This window comes from Hibiscus syriacus, unplaced genomic scaffold (genome assembly GCF_006381635.1).
Source record: "Hibiscus syriacus cultivar Baekdansim isolate YM2019G1 unplaced genomic scaffold, ASM638163v2 tig00110300_pilon, whole genome shotgun sequence".
In the NCBI taxonomy this organism is placed as follows: Eukaryota; Viridiplantae; Streptophyta; class Magnoliopsida; order Malvales; family Malvaceae; genus Hibiscus; species Hibiscus syriacus.
The window spans coordinates 438,980-463,107 of record NW_024062669.1 but is presented as its reverse complement, the minus strand read 5'-3'; the positions used below and the strand labels follow the sequence as shown (position 1 = coordinate 463,107).

At 35.8% G+C, this 24,128-nt stretch overlaps 1 pseudogene; it reads left to right on the top strand.

Annotated features, from left to right (window-relative positions):
* Positions 1-5,935: 5,935 nt before the first annotated feature.
* On the top strand, positions 5,936-24,119 carry LOC120116632 (annotated as a pseudogene).
* Positions 24,120-24,128: the final 9 nt, after the last annotated feature.

Below are 24,128 nucleotides of genomic sequence, written 5' to 3'. Positions count from 1 at the left end.
CTTCGGATTATGAGAAATTGTTTTTAAAATATAAAAATAATGTTTCAAAATTGAAAAATGAAAATAAACTCATATCCAAAACCAACAACGATCTTGAAAGTAAAATCAAAGATTTGTAAATCAAACTAGATGAGTTTGAAAAGAAAAATTTAGATTTGCAAAATTTACTTTCAAAGGTCAATGATGATCATCAAAAGAAAATTGATGATCTTAAAGCTTCTTTTGATAAAGTTGGAACAAAATGTTTTGAAAGTGGAGAAAATTCAAAATCCAACTTTGTTAGAAAAAATTTTAAAAACTACAATCATAGAGGTCCCCAAAGAACCTCTAATGGAAAAATCGTTAGAAGTATATGGGTTCCTAAGGAGCTCATTACTACTAAAGATAAGGATATCCTACACAAATGGATACCTAAGGGGACTAGTATTTTGGAAACTAATGAATATGGACCCAAAAGAATTTGGGTACCAAAATTAGAAATTAATCTATGTTTGTAGGAAAAGGAGCATTGCTACAAGGCATGAGAAACAAATCCAAATTCATGGTACCTTGATAGTGGATGCTCAAGACATATGACCGGAGACAAAAACCGGTTCATTGAGCTTAATGCCAAAAATGGAGGAGAAGTGACTTTTGGTGATGATTCAAAAGGTCACATTGAAGGTATTGGTACTATTGGTAATACCTCTTCCATACAAATTAAGAATGTTTTATATGTGAATGGATTAAAACATAATATATTGAGTATTAGTCAATTTTGTGATAAGGGATTCAATGTCATGTTTGATATTAATGGTTGTAAAGTCATTGACATTGCATCTAATCGGATTATGCTTATTGGTCATAGAATAGGAAACATATACATAGTGCATTTAGATTCTATTGATATGACTAATTTGTGCCTAGTTGCTAAGGATGAACATGATAGTTGGTTATGGCATATGAGACTATGACATGCTAGTATGAGTGTTTTGCAACGGCTAATTCAAGGTGATTTAGTTCGAGGGTTGCCTAAGCTTAAATTTGATAATGATAAAATCTGTGATGTTTGTGCTAAAGGAAAACAAAAGCGAGTTTCTTTTAAATCTATTAATGATGTATCAACTAGTAGAGTATTACAATTGATTCATATATATCTTTTTGGGCCAACTAGGACTACTAGCTTGGGTGGAAAACAATATGCATTTGTCTTGGTAGATGACTATTCTAGATATACTTGGGTTCTATTTTTAAGTACTAAAGATGAAGCATTAGAACATTTCATCACATTTCCAAAAATAATCCAAAATGAAAAAGGTTACTTTATAACTAGTGTTAGGAGTGATCTACTGAATTTGAAAATCTTGGATTTATTGAGTTTTGTAATTCTAATGGTATTAGCCATAATTTTTCAGCACCTAGAACCCCTCAACAAAATGGAGTTTTTGAGAGGAAAAATCGAACTTTAGAAGAAATGGCTAGAACCGTGCTTTGTGAAAATAATTTGCCAAAATATTTTTGGGCGGAAGCCACAAATACCGCTTGTTATATTATAAATCGAGTAATGATTAGGCCAATTTTAAAGAAAACTCCATATGAAATTTTCAAAAATAAAAAGCCCAACATTAGCTATTTTCATCCTTTTTGATGTAAATGTTTTGTTTTAAACAACGGTAAAGAGAACCTTGGAAAATTTGATGCTAAAAGTGATGAAGGAATTTTTCTGGGTTATTCCTTAAATTCTAAAGCTTATCGAGTATTTAATAAAAGAACTTTAGCTGTAGAAGAGTCTATACTTGTTATTTTCGATGATAATCCCCTTCTGAGGAAGGATTCTTGGATGAATAATGCTGTAGGTATTATAAATACAAATGAAGTTAACATGACGTTGAAGAACCATCATCAAAGGAAGAAACAAAAGATGAGGTAACTCATGATCCTCTTGAGAATCCAACCATTGAAGAAATGGAAGTATCTTATCCAAGAGAGTACAACTATATCAAGGATGGTGAGATTATAGGTGATCCATCCAAAGGGGTAACAACTCGATCTTCTCTTAGAAATATTTGTAATTATGTTGCATTTATTTCATGCATAGAGCCTAAGAATATTAAAGAAGCATTAAAAGATGAACATTGGATTATGGCTATGCAAGAAGAATTAAATCAATTTGAGAGAAGTAAAGTATGGACATTAGTTGAAAGACCTAGTAATAAATCTACTGTAGGTACTAGATGGGTATTTAGGAATAAGCTTGATGAGAGTGGTAATATAGTGAGAAACAAGGCTAGACTTGTTGCTCAAGGGTATACTCAAGAAGAGGGCATAGACTATGATGAAACATACACTCCCGTAGCTAGGATGGAAGCATTAGAATGTTACTAGCATTTGCATGTTTTCATGAATTTAAATTATATCAAATGGATGTTAAAAGTGCATTTTTAAATGGTTTTATAAAAGAAGAAGTGTATGTGGAACAACCTCTAGGTTTTGAAGATTCAAAATTTCCGGATCATGTTCTTAAATTGACAAAAGCACTTTATGGTTTAAAACAAGCTCCAAGAGCTTGGTATGAAAGATTGTCAAATTTTTTAATTGAAAAAGGTTTTTCAAAAGGAAAGGTTGACACTACATTGTTTTTAAAGCATAAAGGTAAATATTTATTAGTAGTTCAAATTTATGTTGATGATATAATATTTGGTTCTACTAATGATGTTCTTTGCCAAGAATTTTCCAAGCTAATGCAAAGTGAATTCGAAATGAGCATGATGGGGGAGCTCTCATTTTTCTTGGGACTCCAAATCAAGCAAAGAAAAGATGGCATCTTCATCAATCAAGCTAGGTACGTCAAAGATATGCTCAAGAAGTTTGGACTAGAAAATGATAAACCTCATGACACTCCAATGAGCTCTTCAACAAAGCTTGACTTAGATAAAGGAGGTAAATGTTTTCTGATGCAGATTATGGAGGATGCAAATTAGATAGGAAAAGCACCTCCGGTACTTGCCAGTTCCTTGGAAATATGCCGATTTCTTGGTTTTCAAAGAAACAAAATTGTGTTGCATTATCTACCACTGAAGCCGAATACATTTCAGCTGGTAATTGTTGTGCACAAGTTTTATGGATGAAATAACAACTTTTTGATTATGGAATTGAAGTTAGTACCATTCCTATCAAGTGTGACAATACTAGTGCTATTTGTCTCACTAAAAATCCCATCCAACACTCTAGAACTAAGCACATTGAAATAATAAATCACTTCATTAGAGACCATGTCACTAAGGAAGATGTAGTTCTAGAATTTGTTGATACTTTGCACCAATTAGCGGATATCTTTACAAAATCTTTAGACAAGGAAAAATTTTGGACACTTAGGAGAGAATTAGGTTTAACCAACCTATATTCACTTAGTGTTTAAAATAATTTTAGCACTTTTAAGACTAAATGAAAAATGCTAATTTTTAATTGCATTCATTGCTATTAGTTAGGGGGAGTTTGTGATTTTTGATGAAAAATTAATTTTATGTTCAAATATCGTTTAAAGAATAATTTGATTGTTTGAACATGATTAATTTTCAATATATGAGTTGCCAATACCACTAGAGAAAATTAATTTAGCATTTTGTGTGTTTAAAATCGGATTTTAGCATTTTGGTGCAGAGGGAATCGATACCCCCATGAGGGAACCGATTCCCCCTTTGAAGGGGAACCAATTCCCCCTTAGGGGAATCGATACCCCCTGGGGTTCTGGATTTATCGGGTAAAACCTCACATTTTTGCTCAAACCCTATTCTTCTTCTTCCTTCCGCCATTTCTCCTCTTTAAACTCTCAAATCTCCATTTTTGTCTCAAATCATTGGTTTTAATCGAAATTCACTTCAAATATCATCTTCTAAACTTGCTATCATCATTAAAATCGTGCAAACAACATTAAAATCCACTCAATCTCATCCTTCAAGGTAAAATTTTCTAACTCTCTATTTCATTGATTTTGAACATAAGACTAGTTTTAATTAGTTCTAGATAAAAATAGTAATCGGGAATTGATTGTTTAGTGATTAGAAACTAGATATTACAACTAATTTTATCAAAAACACAAGAATTTTCTAAAAATTATTGAAATTTTTGAAATAAAAAAAATTTATTGTGTTTTGATTGAATTATGTTGTTGTTATGAAAATTATACATATATTGTTTCTCAAAACCGTATTTTTCAAAAGTTTTCAAAAACTTTGCCCATTAGGATTGATTTAGAGAACCTTGAAATATTGAGGACTCAATTGAGTTTTGGGATTGATTGAATTGCATACATGTGTTTTCAAAATTGCAGGTTATCCATTCTATTCCGATTTCCTAAACCATGTCCAATCCTAAACGTGCTAGGTCATCATCTAGTCGCTCACACCGTCAACCAAATCCACCTACAAATCCTCATCCTATTCCTGAAAATCCAATTCCTAATCCTAATCCCATTGATCCTAATTTGACTATCCAAAACTCGTACTTCAATCATCCTGGTCCTAGAAATCATCGTTTTTGGTATTATCAATATTTTGACTCTTACAAAATTAGAGAAGAATGTATTCCTTCTCGTCAAGCTATGTTATATATTAATTTTAAATATCTTCCTCTTTTACAAGAGTGGAAATTTGACAAACTCTTTGACCTTGAACCCATTGTCTACCATCAACTTGTTCGTATTTTCTATTCTAATGTTATTTGTGTTAAAAACCGAACTGAAACCGAAACCATAGGAATTCGTTCCTACCTCCTAGGACAATTCTTATATATTGACTCGGCTTACATAACCAATGCATTCGGATTAGATAATGATGGTATTTCAAATGAAAAACAAATCTTAGGATCTCGTTATAAAAGAAGGGATAGTGCAAGTGTCTTAGACCTTCATGAACGTTTTCTTCATCTAATGATTTCTTGGTGGTTTCAACCATCTGGAGGTCGTTATTCTACTCTTAGAGCCTTGGATCTTTGGTGGTTACATTGTTTTGAAAACGGTATTAAAATAAACCTACCTCAGATCATTTTGCTGAAATTGTTGAAACCGTAAACCTTGTACCTAACAAGAAACTCTGTTCATCTCTAGTTTACGGTTGCATTTTGAGTAACCTATTTTCTAAAGCCGGGCTTAGAGTAGGTCTAGATGCCTCCTTTCCTCTAAAGAAACAAATTAATCTTCTTTCTTTAACAAGAGCAGGATGGATAAAGGATAAGGAAACCGGTGAATGGGTTCGATCGTCTGAAAATACTTCGGGAGCTAGTTCTTTAACCAGAAGCTGATGACGATCCCGAGCTTCAACAATTAATGCGAGACATCAATGAAGCGAAGATGAGCCTGAGCAGCCCGAGGAGCAAGCACAACAAACGCATCAAATGTCTCCATATTTTCAATCCTTTATGGAGACATTCGATTTCCGATATGCGACCATGGATTCGCGCTTTACTTCTATAGAGTCCCATTTATCCACAATGGGAGCTCAACAATTAGAAATCCTCCGAGAGATGCGCACAAACAATGCTTCGATGAATGAACGTATTGATGCACTCTCACACGAGATGGCCGCTATGCGAGCTCGTTTTCCTCCTCCCCATCCGGATGTTTAATTCTGTGTTTAACTTTAAAACTTTGAACTAAAAGATTATTGTTTCAACATTTTGTGGATTGTTAGACTTTGGATTTGTTTGGATGTTTGAATTTATATATTTGGTTTAATTAAATTTATTGCATCATTTACAGCATATTAGATATATGACCAATTTTGCCATATCACATTGTTTATGAATATTGATTATGAAACTAATGGCTAACATTTCTCTTGATTGTGATCTTAGCAGCTTAAACTATAATAAAAAACCTTGTTTAAAATCTTTTACGAATCTTTTTGATTTAACAAAAAGGGGGAGAAGTGTTAAATATTTTAAATGTATTTTAAATGGGAGAAGTGTTAAAGTAAGGGGGAGTAATTTTTCAAAAATGTCGTTTTTGATTTCAAAATCTTAAAATTACTAAAATGTTTTATTATATCAAAAAGGGGGAGATTGTTGAAAACATTTTGATATTTCGATATAACAAATTAAGTTAAATGAATTTTAAGATTTTCCAAAAAGATTTTCTAAGTATATTCGATATAATTATTCGAATATCAAAACATTACTCTAAATCTTTCAAAAATCATTTTTAATCCTTACTCAAGTATAAAATTAAGTTTTAATCTTAAAACAATTTCAAAATAATTTTACAAAGTATTTCGAACCATTTCAAAGCCAAAAATTCCAGATTGCTCAGAGGGAACCGATTCCCCCCCAAGGGGTACCGATTCCCTCCTGAATGGTTTGGCTCCGAGAATTTCAGTATGCTCGGAGGGAACCGATTCCCCCCCAGGGGGTACCGATTTCCCCATGTTCAACGATCGAAATATTTGAATTTTACACTTAGGGAACCGATTCCCCTCAAGGGGTACCGATTCCCCCCACGCTCCAAGCTGTTTTATTAATTGTTTTCACACTAAAACGGCTATATTATCTTCTCTAATCATCCCCAACGTTCATAAGTGACTAAAGGTGTATTTAAGCAAGCTTAGAAGCCATTGATCAATAACAAGAAACATCAAGCAATTAGAATCAAGAGAGAATCAAAGAGAAAGCATCAAACCTCAAGTTTGAGCATTTCAAGCCTATTTTTCATTCAATATTCATTTTGCTTTCAAGAACACTTATTGTGCTCAATTGTATTCATTCTTGAGTTTTATTTTCTTTGTTCTAGAATTGTGCAAACAATCTACCTTGTGAGGATTTTCTTGTAAGTTTGCAAATTTGTATTGTTCTCTTTAGGAGAGAGTGTTCTCAAAATTTGGGGTATAATTCTTGAGGGTTTGTAAGGTTACTCTTTGTCCTCAAAAGAAAGATGAATTAATGAATTTGTGGAAAATCCTTATTGTGGATAGCTAAGGTACTGGACGTAGACTTTGGTTGAGAAAGTTGAACCACTCTAAATCGCTGTGCAATTTCTTTCAATTTTCTGCAAAAGCTTCCACCAAAATTTTTATTGCCAATTCACCCCCTCTTGGCCAATTCCGTCAATCGATTAACTCAACAAATTCAATTCCCTGAATCCGTATGGGACACCCTCGACACATCATATTGACTCGAGTACTGTGCCTTAACGGATTAGTCACTACCACCTCACTGCTAATAGCTTTTAACGAATATTCAATTCTTTTACTAACTTATTGTAAATGTAAGAATAAGTAGACCCGAATCGATCAGTATAAACACATTCTTCTTATACAACTGAAAAATACATGCGATAATCTCTTGGTCATCTCGATCCTCGCTAGTCTTGAGATTATACACACGACCTATAGAACGTATCTCTTGTGGAACTGAGAACTCTGATTGACTTCCTCCTCTGCCTCTACCTCTTCCCCTCTTGGTAGCCGAGGTAAATCTTTATAGCTGAGCAGATTCACTAGCTAACATGGGACAATCCTGAACAAAATGCTAATTGTTCCCACATTTAAAGCAGACTCCAGAAATCATTCTACATATCCCCGAGTGATTCTTTCCGCAATGTGGATATTGTCTGACTTGACTTGGGTTAGATCTCCTAGCTCCATATCCCATTAATTGTGTTTGTCGACCCCTCATCTGATTTGATCCCCTCGCAGAAGTTGCAACTGACTCTGATCTCGCTTGAGGTCGAGAACTCACATCTCTGCCCCTTTTTGATGGTATAATACTCGATGATGCGTACGATCTTTTCGAAGTCTATGCTCAGGAATCTCCGAACCTCTCATTTTGAGCTCTTTCCAGAGCTTTAGCATGATTCACCACTTCTTGAAATAAAGATAAATTCAACACAATAAGCATCTCTTTTAAACGATGACACAATCCCTCTACAAATCACTCGCAAGGATCCTTCTCTGTAGGAATTAACTTAGCAGCGAAACAACTCAGCTTGTTGAATTCACACTCGTATTCATAAACTGTACAGTCCCATTACTTCAGATTCATGAACTCTTGTTTCATTTGTAGGATGAACTGGTCTCCAATGTATTTATGTTTAAATTCTTCTAGAAACAAGGACCATGTTACCTGATCACTAGTCATTCTCAGTGTAACATTTGTCCACCAAATCCTTGTTTGCCCTCTAAGCAAGGAAACCACCCCATCTAACTTCTCTGAATCGGAGCAATGAAGTCCCTCCAACATGATTTTTACATCATTGATCCAAAGGTCCGCAACAACAGGACCTTCATTAGCTTCATCTCTAAACTCTGGTGCTCCTAAACTCTTCAACTCCTTTGCAACATTCATTCTCGGAGTTGAAGTAACAAAAGGTTGGAAACGCACCAATACCGCGTCCAAAGTCCTAAAGAATATATCTTGATCAGCTACAGGCACTCCAGAAGGTGTCTGCTCTTCACCTTGCCTGGCCAAGGAAGGTGAATTGCTACTTTCAGCGGGCCTATCATCTCCCGCTTCACTTCTAGAACTACCATGTCCGGACATCTATAAAAACATAACCATATCGTTCTATTAGAAAAACAACATACTTACTATTATATCAGATCAAAAGTTTTCACTATTTTGTTGGCATGTATACATTACAAGACTCTCTAAACTTCAGTTTATGCCAAGAATCAACTAAACCGTAGCTCTTATACCATTAAATGTAACAGCCCCAACCCGTATCCGACCCGAATACGAGTATGAGGTGTCACATTGACTTTTCAAACTTTGACTTTTGACAATTTCAAGGAAAATTTAAAACTTTCATTTAAAATAAAGGTAATTTATTTACATAAATTGACCAAAATAACCAAAATCGATCAGAGCATTCAAAACTGACACTTTTTTTACATGCCAACAAACTATACACAACAAAATACATATTTTATTAGTTACTTCTGATATGATCTTCTAGCAGTGTTGCTGTTCTTGCCACTCCTATTTCTGTTCTTCCCGATTCCTGGTACCTATGTGTAAATCGCTTACACGCTAAGTCATAGACTTAGTGAGACATAACATAAATATATGTATATACATATATAACAATGAATTCATGAACATACATTCTTACCATTGATCATGACATTTCAACTTGCATGTATCTATTACACTATAACATATATGATGATAATATGCATATATATAAAACTTGTATTCTTATTCTAGTTTCACTTTAATTTATCTTTGGATCGCCCATGTACGTTATTGATAACAGAAGGTACGCGAGTACACTGAGGTTGTGCACAATGATGTCACCATAACTCGAATAAAATCCCACTAGGGGCACTGAATATTTGACCCGAAGGACCACTATGTCCCGAAAGACCACTGATAATCCCTCGACTCTTGTCATGCCAATTATACCTACAGCTCTCACATTAAGTAACATGGGCTTAATTATAATACAATTCTCATTTTCATATCTCTTCTATCATTTTTCATATAAACACATAAGTTCATATTAAAGCATGAGTAAATTATACATCAAAGCACTATAGTATTAATATATATATAAATATGCATGTACATGAATGTGAAATCATAAGTTTAACTATAAGAGATAAACTCATTGCAAGTCTTATCTTAATACAATTTCATATGAGATATGCACTCACCTTAGCCTTAGCCTTGCTTTGACTCGATTCTAATCCTTCGATTATTCCGAAACAGGATTACACTCTAAATCTACATAGTAATACATTGATACATACCCGTATACATTGATACATACCCGATTCTAATCCTTAGTCTTATCTCATTCGATACACTATCTACGTATCGGTACACAAATCTCATTCGATGTTTGTATCTTAAGGGGATGCATCGATGCACTAATTGCATTCGATGTTCATTTATTTGAGAGTCTATCGGTACACATTGAATGTGTAGCGATGCATACAGCCTAGAAATGCTATTTTGAGCACGAAAATCCCTTCATAATCTTCTCAACACTTCCTATTTCACCTCATTTTATGTCTCACTCAAATTCTAACATGTTCTAAATCTAATTCTAATACTTCATATCCCTCAATCTAGTTGGTGATAGGTCAAATTCAACTTCCAATTCTCGTTATGACCTTTATTTCAAAATTTCATTCAAAAACTCCTAACCTTTAATTATTCCTACACCCTTCATCTTGTTGTTTTAAAGCAAATTAAACTTTCCTTAAGCTTAATTAGTATTTAATGATTAAAACCAAACTTAAATTTCAACTAAAAAATAGCTTATGAGAAATCTCACCTTTGATATGAGTCTTCACGTGTGGAAAATATAAGAGAAGAAGAGAACTCTGGAAGCTTATGTATTTCTCTCTTCACTCCACGTGGAAACATATATATAATCATAACAATTAAATTATTTCCCTTATCAATGACCATTTTGTCCTTCTATTCCTTCTTTTCAATTTGATCATATACCGTATTTTTCATATAAGTCCTTAACTATTCAATTATTATACTTTAATCACCAAATTCTGAAACTTTACAATTTAGTCACTAACCCGGTATTGAGGATGTTACAAAAGGCTTGCCCATATGAGCGAGAAAGGAATGAAGAAACTTTTGTCAAAAGGGAAGTTGTCGGATCTAAAAGTATAGATGTCGGATTATGTGAGGATTGCATCTTTGGCAAACAAAAGAAAACCAGTTTTGCAAAGATTGACAAGACGCCCAAGGCTGAAAAGTTAGAGTTGGTTCATACTGATGTATGGGGACTATCTCCAGTTCCATATCTTGCAGGCTCACTATATTATGTCACCTTCATCGATGATTCTACAAGGAAGGTGTGGGTTTATTTTCTGAAGAAGAAATCATAAGTCTTTGATACCTTCAGAAAATAGAAGGCCATGGTTGAAAATGAGACTGGTTTGAAAGTCAAGCGGTTGAGGTCTGATAATGAAGGAGAGTACAGAAATATTAGATTCAGAGAATTTTACTCAAACAACGAGATCAAGATAGAGACAACAGTTCCCATGACACCGCAATAGAATGGCATAGCAGAGCGCATGAACAGAACTCTAAATGAGCGTGCCAGAAGTATGAGGATACATTCCAGCTTGCCCAAATTGCTATGGGCTGAAGCTATCAACACTGCAACTTACCTGATCAACTGTAGACCCTCAGTTCCTTTAGATGGTGGAATACCAGAGGAGGTTTGGAGAAGAAAAGAGAAAACCTTTCACACTTAAGAGTGTTTGTTATATTTCTTATATACACATAAATTCTACTAAAATAAGTAAACTTGATGCTAAGTCCAACAAATGTGTCTTTGTTGGTTATGGTATTGATGAGTTTGGTTACCGTTTTTGGGACTATGAAAATCGAAAAATCATCAGAAGAAGAAATGTTATTTTCATTGAGAATGTGATGTACAAAGATAGGTTAACCATAGAATCAAGTAGCTTCAATACTGAAGCTGAAATAAAGGAATTTACTGAGTTTGAGGAGATTTCTAGAAATGATGTTCAGATCAGTCCTGAAGCAGTTCAAGAAGAACCAGACACACCATAACTGAGACGCTTCTCCAGAATTCCTAAACCAACCAGCGTTATTCGTCTTCTTTGCACTACTTGTTACATACTGACAATGCTGAACCAGAATGTTATGATGAAGTAATGCAGGTGGAGGATTCAGTCAAGTGGGAGTCTTCCATGAAAGATGAGATGGACTCGCTTATATTAAATCAGACGTGGGAATTAGCTGAATTACCACCAGGCAAGAAAACACTCCATAACAAGTGGGTTTACAGGATCAAAGAAAAACACGATGAGAGCAAACGCTACAAAGCAAGATTGGTTATCAAAGGTTTTAGCAAAAAGAAGGTATTGACTACAATGAAATCTTCTCTCCAGTCGTGAAGCTGTCTACAATCATACTGTATTGAAAATTGTTGCTGCAGAGAATCTACATCTTGAGCAGTTAGATGTAAAGACAACTTTCCTTTATGGTGATTTGGAGAAAGAAATCTATATGAGGCACCAGAAGGCTTCATAGAGGCAGACAAGAAAAACCTGGTATGCAGGTTGAAGAAGAGCTTCTATAGTTTAAAACAAGCTCCTAGACAGTGGTACAAGAAGTTCGATAGCTTCATGGGTAGCAGTGGTTTTACTAGATGCCAAGCAGATCATTGTTGCTACATCAAGAAGTTCGACAATAGTTTCATTATTTTATTGTTGTACGTTGATGACATGCTCGTTGCAGGCTCAGACATACAAGAGATTATAAACTTGAAGCAAAAATTGTCGAAGCAGTTTACAATGAAAGATCTGGGTGCTTCAAAGCAGATTTCGTGGGATGAGGATTAAGAGAGACATAAAGTCGGGGACTTTGATATTATCACAGGCTGAGTATATCAACAAAGTACTCTCCAGGTTCAACATGCAAGATGCTAAACCAGTAAGTACACCTTTAGGTGTTCATTTTAGACTCTCCTAAGAACAGTCACCAAAGACGGGATGAAGAACATGCACACATGGTGAAGGTGTCGTATGCCTCAACAATTGGAACTTGGAAGTCTAATGTATGCTACAGTTTGTACTAGACCAGATATTGCTCAAGCAGTGGGAGTTGTTAGCATGTACATGAATAATCCGGACAAGGTACATTGGGAAGCAACTAAATGGATCCTCAGATATTTGCGGGGTACCACAAACAAAGTACTTTGTTTCAAAGGTGGAGATACAATACTGATAGGCTATGTAGATGCTAACTTAGCCAGGAATGTTGACATTAGAAGAAGCACTACAGGGTATTCTACACTCTAGGGAGGTACCGCAGTGAGTTGGGTTTCTCAACTACAAAAGATAGTTGCTCTCTCCACAACTAAAGCAGAATATGTCGTTGTTACAGAAGCCAGCAAGGAGATGGTTTGGCTCCAAAGTTTATTGGAAGAGTGTGGCAAAAAACAAGAAAACAATGTCTAGTATTGCGAGAGTTAAAGTGTTATCCATCTAGCGAAGAATCTGTCTTTTCATTCCAGTACAAAACACATACAATTGCAATATCATTGTATCCGGTCTCTTCTGGAATATGGGATTTTGAAACTTGAAAAGATTAGTGGAGCTCAAAATCCAGCAGACATGTTAACAAAGACGGTGACTACGGACAAACTGAAGTTGTGTTCAGCTTCAATTGGCATTCTAGAGTAACAAGAAAAGAAATGTTGCTGCATTGATCGATGTGTGAAGACATATTAAAATCAATCTTCAAGTGGAAGATGGTTGAAAGTTGGTGCATTCAAGATTGGCAGCCGACATTATTGAAAGTTGGTGCATTCAAGATTGGCAGCCGGTGGCTAGGTGATTTAAAATTAGGCAGCATGATTTTGTTGAATTTTGATAAGGGAAAATTACAAAATTAGTCTATATACTTTAGGATATTTACAAGATTAGTCTTAACCTTCAACTATAAATACCCTAACCCATTTAACTTCAAAATCATCCCAAATCATTTCTTTAGAGCTTTCTTGTGAGTTGTGAGTGTTTTTTGTAAACACTTGTAAATTTTCTCCATTTAGTAAAAGATTTGCAGCAGTCTGGAAACGTAGGCATAATTGGCCGAACTCTGTTATCAATTTCAGGTATTATTATTCCGTTTTTATTTCGCATTCTCACTAATCTAGTTATAAAAAAATTAAGAGGAAATAACCTCAGTGACCGAAAATTTCTTATAATATACGATTTTGACCAACTTTTTTTCGATTTGCCAAAATGACCAACAAAATCGCAACTCGATCTCCAGTATCGCAAATTAGTTTCCAGATTCGTAATGCGATTTTGACTATCGCAATGCGAATATGTAAATCGCAACGCAATAATACATAATCACAACGCGATTCTGACTATCGCAACACTGAATTTCAAATTCGCAACAGGTTTTATTTTTGCAACACAAATGTTTTGGGTATATAACTACGCAGCAGCAACAACTCATAACCTAAATCCCTAAATCGCAACTCATTTCATCTCCATCTATCACTCTCTCCGGCGACATCCGTTCCTATATCCAACGACATCCTTCCCCATCCGGCAACAGGTTTTAGTTTCGCAGCTCGTTTGTTTAGTAAATTAATTTACAATAATGAAATCATCTAATGTTGATCATGTTTGGATAGATTTGTGTTTTGGAGGGTTATGGGAGAATGTTCATGGTGTTTTACAATATATGCCTTTACCCATGAATCTTCAACTAAAACTGTCATTAAAAAAGTTAACTTATGAAACTCTAATGTTACGTGTTGCAAATAAATTGAATTTAGAGCCCTTAAGTGGATTTAGGCTATCTTATCACAGAAAATGTAAAGTTTATTTGTTAACCGGCAATGAAGATGTTGAACGATTCATTGCTTACATTAGTGTTTCGCAAGATGATGTTACATTGTATATTGTTGAACCTAGAAGTAGTGAAGTTGGGTTAGTAGCGGGTAGTAATCAACTAAGTTTTTCAACCCCAGTTTATGGTGCTCAAAATTTAATGGTTCCACCACAATTTCATCACCAAGCAAATTTTGTTTCACCACATTTTTAATACCAAACAAAATCTCAAAACCCACAATCTTTCCCTAATCCAAATCCCAATCAACTTTCAGCACCAAATTCTGGTTTTCGTATTGACCAGTTAGACGATGATGAGCCAACAGAAAAAATTGTGAGTACTAGTCAGTATTCGAAATTTGATCTTAGTCAATACCCGGACTTTGATCTTGGTCAATACTCGGATTTTGATGATGTTTCAGAAGAAGAAACAGACCATGCGTGTAATGATTTTGATATTGGTCAATACCCGAATTTTGATGATGAAACAGCCGCTGCCGAGGAAGATGTTGTTGATGATAATGAGGAGGAAGTTACGACTGTGAATGAACATGTTGAACATCCATTCTATAATTCATATAACCCTGAAGAAGAAAAAGAAAAAGAAGAAATCCCCGAAAAAAAGTCCCTGAAGAAAATGCTACGGGAGTATAACTGGAATATGCCAGAATTACTTCAGATGCCGGAAGAAGAGTTGGTAAAAATAGCAGTTGATTGTTACACAAAAATTATTCGTATCAAGAAAGATTATTGTTTTGATACAAAGGAAGACTTGAAGATAGCTTTGTATACGAAATGTGTGGAAGATGGCTATCAACTAAAAGTTAACAAATCAAGCAAAGATCGTTTCGAAACAAGGTGTATGATTGACAAAAACTGTATGTGGCGTATGATTGCAAAGAGGATAAAAGATTGTGAAATGTTTCAAGTTAGGACTTTTATTGATAAACATACATGTTCAAGAACCCAAGTTTTTCCTCACCATAGACAGGCAAACAAAAAGGTGTTGGGTGGTTTTCTGGCTGAGTTAATGTTTTTGAATGACAGGGTATATCGGGGACATGAAATTATGACTGACATGAATGCTCGGTTCAAGATTAGTATCTCATATTCTCAAGCTTGGAGAGCCAAATGTTATGCCTTGGAATTGTTGAGGGGGTCGCTATAAGCATCGTTTGCCCAACTGCCGACTTATTATCATAATTTAAAGTTGAAAAATCTTGGGTCGGTAACTCATATCAAAACAGATAGAGATGGACGCTTTGAGTTACTGTTTATCGCCATTGGTGTTGTGGTTAGAAAATCAATATAATTTTGTTGACTCATTTTTGTTAGTTACATGCATTTCACATTTAAATGATTATATTTCTTGTATATATGATTTTGTAGATTCGTTCGTTTATTACTTGCATGCACCCAGTTATTATAGTTGACGGAGCACATTTAAAAGGTATATACCTTGATGTAAACTTATTAGCATTAGCCATGGATGCTTACAATGTGATACTATCAATAGCTTACGGGGTTGGCAAATCTGAAATATCTGATTCATGGACATGGTTTATGGGGCATCTTAGGGATTGCATAGGTCTTATTAGCAATCTAACAATCATATCCGATAGGGCAAACTCAATTGACAACGCTGTTAGAAGGTGTTTCCCAGATGCTTTTCATGGACTTTGTGGTGTTCATTTGTATAGAAATCTAAAATCAAGGTATGTTGGTATAAAAAATCACAAATGGACATACTGGAAGGCTGTAAAAGCTTATCGGGAAGTGGATTTTAATAAGCATATAAATTGTTTAAGACGTGTTTTGCCTCAGTGTGCTCAAACACTAGAAGATGTCGGGTTTGAAAGATGGTCAAGAGTACATCAACTCGGAGCAAGATATGGTTTCATGACGTCTAATAGTGCAGAATCAATCAACGCTCTAAGTCGTCATTCCCGAAAATTACCCATTACTATGTTAATGGAGTTTTTTCGAGCCTCTATTCAACAGTGGTACTACAAGAAAAGAAACCATGCAGGTATTATTTCTTTAAATTCGTAACTTATCATATATTTTACTAAGTATTATTTATTTAAATTTACAGGAACATTGGAACATCGTGTTACACCATGGACTGAAAAAAAGATAACGAAACGTGTTGTGAAGTCAACGTCATGGAGAGTTGAACCATGTTCAAACACTTTGTTTGAAGTACTGGATAATAACTTAAATGGGCTTGTCGATCTAAATGCAAAGACGTGTAGTTGTATGAAATGGAAAACATCTGGTTATCTGTGTGGCCATGTTATAAAAGTTGCTCTTCATCTAAACCAAGATGATTCAAGAGCATACGCTATGGATTGCTACACTACAGAAGTATATCGACAGACTTATGCCGAGATTATCTACCCTATTCCACATCATTCTGAGTGAGACATACCAGATGACTTACAAACAGTTTTGCCACCAGCCATGGGCAGAAGGCTACTTGGCCAACCAAAAAGTCACGATCGTATACCGACTAAGGGTGAAGAGAAGAAGAGATCGACATGTAGTCGATGCAAGGAAAGTGGTCATACAAGGTTGACATGTGGATCACCAGTGCCATCATAATCATCTTTTCCTCTACCAAAATATGGATCCTCATCAAAATCCAAAGCTCATATAGTGTCAAGAAAAAGGCAATCAAAATCAAAATCCCAATCACAACCGGCTTCACCTTTTGGGACTATTAACTTATGTGATTTTTAAATGCAAACGTTGTATTATGTGTATTTTATGTGTAAACTTTTAACATTTTTAGTTAGGCATGTATTAGTAACTTGAGTTTGAACATTGCTATGATTTGTTCAGTTGTTATCACTTATTACACATTCATTTGAATATCGCAACGCGAATTTGACTATTAAGTGTATTTTATGTGTAAACTTTTAACTTTTTCAGTTAGGCATGTATTAGTGACTTGAGTTTGAACATTGCTATGATATGTTCAGTTGTTATCACTTATTACATATTCATTTGAATATCGCAACGTGAATTTGACTATCGCAACGCGAATTTGACTATCGCAACTCAAAAATCGCAACGCGAATTTGACTATCGCAACGTGAATTTGACTATCGCAACGTGAATTTGATTATCGCAACGCGAATTTGATTATCGCAACGCAAAAATTGCAACGCGAATTTGACTACCGCAACGAGAAAATCGCAAAACGTATTAGACTATCGCAACGCGAATTGACTTTCGCGTTGCGATTTTGGCTTTCGCATTGCGATTTTGACTTTCGCATTGCGATTTTGAGTTTAGCGTTGCGAAAGTGTACCTTCAACAGGTCTTTTGCCTTCAATATGATGAAGATTGAAATCAACAAATCAACTTTTACATTTCAATCAATTAAATAAGCACAAATAAGAATTATTTACACATCAATTAAACAAATCAACTTTTACAAATCAATTAAACAAGCAAAAATAAGAATTATTTACACATCAATTAATTAAACAAATCAACTTTTATAAATCAATTAAACAAGCAAAAAATGCTAATAATTCTTATTTTCCTCATCAATTAAACAAATCAGACTTTTAAGAATCAATTAAACAATCAAAAAAAGTGTACCCCAGACAGTTGTTTATGCACCCATACATCAATTTCACACAGTTCACTTCAGGATTAACCTGCAGAAACCAAACATTTGCTCAAACAACACTTTCTACACATCTAAAACCAACAAACAACAAATTATTATTGAATTCTAGGTACTTAACAACACTTGCATTTGACTTACAAATTGTTTATTGACACTTTCATAACGCGGATGCAGGTGGGCAGCGTATCGCATATATCGCTCTAGCCATAAAATGTCGAAACCACAAGCCTACTGCACCTCTATCTCTATCGGTGGGAGGTAGAAACTGTGTACTTCTTGTCGTCAAATGCTCCAAGCACATGCATACGAGAGGACCACAATCCCCTCTGGCTTCCTGCGTTTGTTGTGGCGCGGTCTCGTCTCTGATAACTGTAACATTGAACTTCTTTGGCTTCTTGTTTCCAGAATAAGTCCAATAATTAATCGCATCCAAGAATTTAGCCAAATGAGAGCTCCATCCCTTAATAATATCTCTCAAATCAGACAATGATATGTAATTTATCATGCTGTCATATACTATTGTCTTCAGGGATGGGAGCTCAAGCTCGACGAGAAGCCAATGAGTACGTTCCAAAATAGGGATAAACACCTGCAATCATAAGTAATAATTCAAATTGCGCACTTATTTATGAACACCTTTAAAATATTTAAAAAATAAATACTAACTTTATCGACCTCCCACCATGCAGGATAAAGTTTAGCTTGTCCATTATCCAACACATATGATTCATGTCATTGATTCTTCAAGTGAACTACGTGAAAAGACGTTGGCATAATTGTATATCACGTATTTTTTTATTTTTCTTCAATTTCCTTACTATTAGAAGACGTGACACTCATGCATCAATATGCTGTTTTACAAAAAAAGACATATATTAGTGAATTACATAAATTTTAAAAAAATTAATCAAAATGAAATATAAGAAGAAATATAAGACTTACCCCCCATCGAAATAGCCTTTGTCTTTAACCCCTAATAACACACCCCACCAAGACCGATCAATCAACAAATACATATCATCGTTGAGTTTGTATATGTCAGCGTAACACCCTTGGCTCTGCTCATGTAGATAAAAATCAACTGCGGTCTTAGCCCAAAGGGTATTATCCAGAATTGTTTCCGGTAGTTGTCTCCTCTCCACTTCATCTGTCGGAATGGTACTGGCCGGTAACTCATACGAAAGCCAACAGTCATCCATCATGTCCGGTATGTGAGGGGGTTTCTCAATAATTCGACATATTACGCCGTATGAATCGAGCTCTTGAATGGTGGGAGGGACCTCTTCAAAGATGATAGGGGCCTCTTGAACGGTGGAAGGGGACTCTTGAGGGATGATAGGGGCCTCTTGAACGATAGGAGAGGCCTCTTGAACGATGACAGGTGAGTCGGGCTTCTTCTTACGGAGTCTTCGCACTATTGGGGTGAACGGAGACGTAATGGCACGTACACGCCGTCTGATACGTGAACCCCTTCGTGCAAGAAAAACCCCACATAAAGCATCCACCTTATCAGGCCGCTAAAAATAAATTAATACATAAATCAGTAAATAAACAGACATTATATTAAATAGTGAAAACAAAGACAAATATGTTTCAAACTTGCACGGTATTCACCCAAGTCATTATTCTATCATAGTTTACAAAATGCATTAGATAACATTCCGGAAGTAAGCACTTATAAACATTTAAAAGGACAACATATAGGTTTAGTGCACGTTCAAGGACAACATAAAGAGTAGTATTTATTCTTGAAACTTAAATTTGTAACACTATGAAGTTAGTATTTGTCTTTGTCTTTTGGTTGAAGTAATGCAATCCATTCAAGTTTCAATTTGCAAAAGAAGAATAGTTTCTGAAACTTAAAATCGCAACACGAAACTTAAATCGCAATGCGAAATAAAAATCGCAATGCGAAACCAAAATCGCAACGCGAAACTAAATTCGCGTTGCGATTTTCATTTTCGCATTGCGATTTTCACGTTGCGATTTTTATTTCGCATTGCGATTATCCCGTTGCAATAGTCAAATTCGCGTTGCGATAGTCAAATTCGCGTTGCGATAGTCATTTCCGCGCTGCGATAGTCATTTTCGCGTTGCGATTTTTAAGTTTCGTGTTGCGACTATTCTTCTTCTGCAAATTGAAACTTGAATGGATTGCATTACTTCAACCAAAAGACAAAACAAAGACAAAAACTAACTTCACAGTGTTATTTTAGAACTGTTTAGCAGTATTGGCAGCAACCAAATGAATTTACTAAGCAATCTAAGTGAAATGGTTAATCTAAGTGAAATTACGAGTAAATCAAGTTAAATATGAAAAATATTAAACTTACCTCGTTGCGTAGAGTATGAACCTCATTCTGTAACGATACTACCATCTCACGTAGAGCCGCTACCTCACCACGAAAAGTAGATACCTCGTCACGCCATGCACCATTGTCATCGCGTAAAGTACCGACCTCCTCACGCAATGCATTGACCTCATCACGTAACTCCCCTAACTCATCCAGTGGAGGTGGAGAATAGGGAGATAAATGTCGTGGCATCTTTGCCGGTCGCCTATCATGAGGTGATGGTGGAGAAGAGGCTCGATGATGTGAAGGAATAGGTGATGGCTCTCGTTGTAGAGGTATATAGTGTGGTCGATCAAGTGATGGCTCTAGGTGAGGTGATGGCTCTCGAAGTGGAGGCTGCTCATCATCCGTGCCATCAAAAAAACGCTTACTAGCTTGCCACCAATCAGTGGTAAGCTCAGCCTCCGTGGGTGTCAGCCTCTGTAATGGAGTGTTGGCCTCCTAACAATATAAAAGCTCAAACAAAGTTAAACGTGTACTAGTAATAACTTGTTTATATATGGTAGTATTTGTGTTAACTTACATCATTTATTGTTGTATACCGTAGTAACTCTTCCCAAATCAACAGCCGTCGTTTCCTCTTCCAGGAAATAGCTCTAGGAATGTCATTTGAAGTTTTTAATGCATATGTCTGCATGTCGGGAAAAGCCTCAAATATCCAAATCTACAAAAACAATATAATACACAAACATTAGTAATTGTTAAATAATTAATTATAATTTTGGAAACATTATATAGAAATTCTTACCTTAAAGGCCCAAATAAAGCCTGATAAAGTGTATTTGGAACCATCGCCACGCAAACTTTTGCGGTCATCAAAGGCAGACGACAACTTATTCCAGGTAGCTTTCCATATATACGAACCCCACGGAAACAAGTTCCATGCATTTAGGTCCTCTACCAATAATATTAGGTCCTTAGGAATAGGTTGTCTGGCCTCTCAGCCTAAAACGTCGGCATGCAAAAGTACTAAAAGGCATACTCGGACAACATCGACGTCATCCATCCGAGTAAAACCATCTTTCTTATTCAATAATCTAGTTAAGTCGTCGACGTGTAAATTCGGCTTCTCCATTGACAGCTCATGAAAAACCCGGGATAACCATGATGGGCGAGTAATATGACTAGTGTATCGACCTACATCATCGTGTCCGAAACGTAGACCAGTGATTAAGCAAAACTCCTCCCGCCCAAAACACATATACACCGGTGGAAAATGAAACCATATCTCTTCATTACCACGTTTTATACTCTCGGGTAGATCGCTAGTCATGGTCTGAAGCCACAAATGGGTCAACATAGCATCTCCACCCGGATGTTGTACTTTCAGCCATGGCCCGAAGCAAGTATCCTCAAACAATTTTCTTTGTACAGGTGAAAGCTTCGACGCAATTGTAGTGACTAGGCTTATTTTATTCCTTAAGGTCAATTGAGCCGAAAAAAAGTTCTACAAAAACAATAAACATACCAAGTTAGATTAAAAACTACACTGTGAAGATATACCAAAAACAATAATAAACATAAAGAGTAGTAGTAGTTTATTCTTCAAACTTAAATTTGCAACACTGTGAATTTCATATTTGTCTTTGTTTTTTGGTTGAAGTAATGCAATTCATTCAAGTTTCAATTTGCAGAAGAATAATAGTTTCTGAAACTTAAAATCACAACACGAAAATGAAAATCGCAACACAAAAATGACTATCGCAACGAGATAATCGCAACGCGAAATGAAAATTGCAACACGAAAATGACTATCGCAACGCGAATTTGACTATCGTTGCGATTTTCATTTCGCGTTATGATCCTCGGTTTCAAATAGTCATTGTCTAAAATTGAAACTTGAATGAATTGCATTACTCCAACCAAAAGACAAAACAAAGACAAATACTAACTTTACATGGTTAAAGACTAAACAGTTTAGCAGTATTGATAGCAATCGAATGAATTTAATAAGCAATCAAAGTGAAATGGTTAATCTATTATTGAAATTACCAGTAAACTTATCATCAATTTCAATATGAAAAACCTAATAATAATGCAAAAATTTCAAAATAAAAATAATTAAAAAAAACTAACCCTCAGTGGTTGATTTGGTTGATTTTCCATTTCTGATCGTGAATGATTTTGAGGGTGGCTCTGAGAGATGGAGATAGACGGATTTCGTCGGAGATGTGGACGGATGTCGCCGTAGAGAGTGAGAATAGAGATGGGACTGAGTTGTGATTTAGGGTTTTAGGTTAAGAGTTGCAATTACGGGATGTATTAATATTCGTGTTTGGAATTTGAAAATAAAATACGCGTTGCGATACTAATGGCGCTTTGAAAATCGCATTGAGATTTTGTATTATCGCGTTGCGATAGTCAGAATCGCGTTGCGATTATGTATTATCGCGTTGCGATAGTCAGAATCGCATTGCGGTTTTCTAAAATCGCAACGCGAATTTGGAAAATCGCAGTGCGATAGTCAAAATCGCGTTGCGAATCTGGAAACTAATTTGCGATACTGGAGATCGCGTTGCGATTTAGAGATCGCATTGCGATTTTGTTGGTCATTTTGACAAATCGAAAAAAAATTGGTCAAAATCGTATATTATAAAGAATTTTCGGTCACTAAGATTATTTTCTCAAAAATTAATCGTTTAATTTTCCAACAAAACCCGTGACACGAGTTGCAGGTAAAATACCCACCTCCAATCAGATCAACGGCTTTCATCATTTACATATGGCTCCTCGGTTTAAGGATAGAATCCGGGATCACCCTCCACGCCTCCACTCTTCCCGCCTTTTCTTTCACACAAAAAAAAAACATGCCTTGTTCAAAGAAAATATATTTCGCCATTTGTCAAACCGTTTTCCGAATATCCATTTATAATTTCCACGTAAAGAGTAGGTATTTAAATACTCACTTGGGCCCTTAAGAATCACAAACTGAAAAAAAGAAAGAGTTTTTGAGTTTCAGAGATGGAGAAAATGAGCAATACTTAGAAAATTTCTTGGACTAGAGGGAAGTGTTTAGGCAAAGGCTCCTTTGGCACTGTAACGTCGGCAACCAATAAATCTGACAGTGCCATTTTTGCAGTTAAGTCCGTTGATTTAGCAAGGAGTTTTCCTAGCCAGTTGGAGTCTTTGGAGAACGAAATTAGGATCCTCCGTTCGCTTTCATCTCCTTATGTCGTTGAGTATCTCGACGATGACGTGACCATGAACGAGTCGCTGACGGCTACTTCTGGGAACCTTCACATTGTGTATTTGTCAAGTGGCACCGTTGCTGATGAAGCTATTGTTAAAACCCGGTTGGCTGACTTGGAGGAGAAGATTTTATGGTGTCACACTCGGTGTTTAGTTTCTGCGTTCAATTACGTGCACAGTAAAGTCATTATTCACTGTGACGTTTAAGGAAAAAATATTTTGGTGGGCCATGATATAACTTCCGTAAAGCTGGCAGATTTCGGCTCAGCGATGGTTGAGATTAAAATGGAAAGCTCGGATGACAGATGTAGGTCTATGATATCGCCACGTGGAAGCCCGCTTTGGATGGCTCCAGAGGTGATTCGCGGTGAGTATCAAGAACCGGAGAGTGATGTTTGGTCCTTAGGTTGTACCGTCATCGAGATGGTGATGGCGAAGCCGGCTTGGGAGGACCAAGGCTTCAACTCACTGAATCGAATTGCTAACTCGGATGAATTATTGGAGTTACCGGCTCAGCTATCCAAGCTCGGTCAGGATTTCGTCGATAAGTGTTTGAGATGGGATCGGAACCAAAGGTGGAGCTGCGATCAGTTACTGCAGCATCCATTTGTTTAAGGCATTAGA